Source organism: Primulina tabacum, chromosome 5 (genome assembly GCF_025594145.1).
Source record: "Primulina tabacum isolate GXHZ01 chromosome 5, ASM2559414v2, whole genome shotgun sequence".
NCBI classification, from domain to species: Eukaryota; Viridiplantae; Streptophyta; class Magnoliopsida; order Lamiales; family Gesneriaceae; genus Primulina; species Primulina tabacum.
In genome coordinates this window covers 10,116,700-10,119,440 of record NC_134554.1, presented here as the reverse complement: position 1 = coordinate 10,119,440, position 2,741 = coordinate 10,116,700, and positions in this window count along the sequence as shown.

Genomic DNA, 2,741 nt, shown 5'->3' with positions numbered 1-2,741 from the left:
CCACTCCCATTCCTTCTCCTCTCATTGATTAAATAACGCAAGTCAGTACTACTCAAGTTCACATTGGCCACCGGGGGGAAATGGTCTTCATCCACTATCATTGTTTCTTTGTTCTCGGGAAATTTCAAGATCCCCTTGTTAATTCTCTCTTGCAAGACATTTTTGAAAGCCCAACAAGCATTGGTATTATGGTTAAAAGAATTATGATACTTGCAGTAGTCTCTTCCTTTCAATTCCTCCCTGGTGGGTAGCTTGTGATCTGGGGGAATGTTATAAACTTTTCCTTCACTAAGTGATCGAAAATTTCCTCCGTCTTTAACACGTCAAAAGTATAGGGTGTTTGCACTGGAGGAATGTTTTTCTTGGAGAATTCTTCACTTTTGCGTTTTAAGAAAGGGACAATGCGTGATCCGGAATTTGCTACTTCTGCTAATGCAACTTCCTCCACTTCCTGGAAATAAGAGCCCACTGTAGACTTTCTTTTATGACTCTCCTCTCGTAACAATTCCTCATACTCTGACACTTTGGCAGCAAGTTCATAAAAATCGCGGAATTCCATCCCTTGGAATTTCTTCATAAGCTCAAAATCTAGCCCTCGTTGTGCCATCTTCACGTATTCTGATTCATGGAGAAAAACACGGCATCTACTTCTCACCTTCTTGAATTTATCAATAAAATCATTAGCAGATTCTCCAGATTTTTGGACCACCCTTGACAATTCCGCTATACTAATCTCCGGCATTTTTCGGAAGAATTGTGTATGGAACTGACGTTCCATATCATGCCATGTCATAATAGAGTTCCGAGGTAACGTTGCATACCACGTGAAAGCAGTGCTGGCTCAGGGAATTGGGGAACAAACGTAGCTTGTAGTTAGAAAAGTTCTCCAAATTTGCCAACTCCCCACACTGAATTGTAAACCTGGTCACATGTTCCACGCTAGATTGACCATCTTCCTCGGAGTACAACGTGAAGTCTGAAATGCGATATCCTCTTGGATAAGGGTTGTCACGATCCACAACATCAGGATACGGTTTATGGAATTCTGGTCGGTTGATTGGCCTCACTCCTGGGCCATACAACTCTTGAATAACATCACATACCATCTCAAAATCCAACATTGGAGTCTGTCGTAACTGGTGAGGAGAATAGAATGCCCCCCGAGTGTTATTCCCCGAACCTGGCACTGAATATCCACGTATTCCCCCATCATCATACATCTCTGGATGTAAGTTAGGAGACGTCACAGAGAACATATTACCAGCCATTTGTTTACTGTTACTACAATTTTGGAATTTTAACCCCAATTCCTCATCCCTTTTGTGCTGAGGAGTGTACCTTCTTTCCTGGCAGATTCAGGAATCAGTGCTTCTCCCAAGCGGCGATTTTCACCTGCTTGAGGAATCCCCGATCCTTGGCCTTGATATTTAAATAATTTAGTGTATGCTTCTTGAAGTTTATCATTTTCTGATGTAACAACCTCTTCTTTTGCAGACTTCCCCCATTCATTCACCTCTGTCACAAATTCCATTATAACAGTAGCGAAAGCTTGGGTCATTTCTCTGAGATCACTGCAGATATTCTTTTCCATAGTCAACATGAAGTTTGTTGAAGGTCCATCACCACCAAAAACAACAACTCCTTCCTTCATAGTCTCCTCTTCGAACTGGTGAACAAGTCTTTCAACAATTCTTCCATCTGCATCAGTTTCTTGTTCCTTTGAGCGACGACCTTTCCCCTGTGATGGAGGAATTCCCTCATTCTTCTCAGTACGCTTTGGAGGCATTTGGTCCCACTGGGGTGCCAATTTGTTTGTCTCGAAAATTGCGGGCATGCCAGGCACGTGATCGTGCCAAAGTTGTGAATGATCTGACTCCGTTTACCAAGCGTTGCGAGTCTCGATTCGGTCGTAAGTTCTAACTCCTTCGACATGGCTCAAAAACGCAAACACAAAATGAGGAATAAGACAAAATTATATGAGGAATCCATGAACAACATCAAATTTAATTACACTGTTATGAATTTGAACAACATTATCACAAAAAAGTTGAAGGAATATGTAAAAATCTCAAGGAACTAAAATACTGGAAATTGGAAAAAGATGAACTATTGAGAGGAATTCTGCAGAGCTTTGCTGTAGATTTGTTGTGTTGATTTTGTCGGGGCTTCTTTCTGATCCTTCCTGCTGCTTTTGTCACACTCCACATGGAAGTTTCAACCGCATTTCACGATCACTCCACGATCTTCCATGTTTGATAGTGGCCTTGACTGGTCGCATAGTTCTTCTCCTGGGCCAACTGCAATTCTTTTGGGCTTTCATCAATTGGATTTTTGCTTGTGGGCTTCCAAGTGGGCTTCTTGGATTATATTTTAGGCACAACAGAAATGATCATCGAGTCAAGAATCATCAATACCATTATGATAATTTAATGTCAAAAACTTGTGTGAGACCGTCTCACGGGTCGTATTTTGTGAGACGGATATCTTATTTGGGTCATCCATGAAAAAGTACTACTTTTTATGATAAGTATTACTTTTTATTGTGAATATCGGTAAGGTTGACTTGTCTCACAAATAAAGATTCGTGAGACCGTCTCACAAGAGACTTGCTCTAATTTAATTATCGTCAACTCAACAACTTACAATACTCATAAAATCCATATTTATTGAGCATTCAAAGTCACCATCTGGTCGAGAGTAGGTCCTATGTATGTATCCGCACCCAACATTGCTGCTTTTGA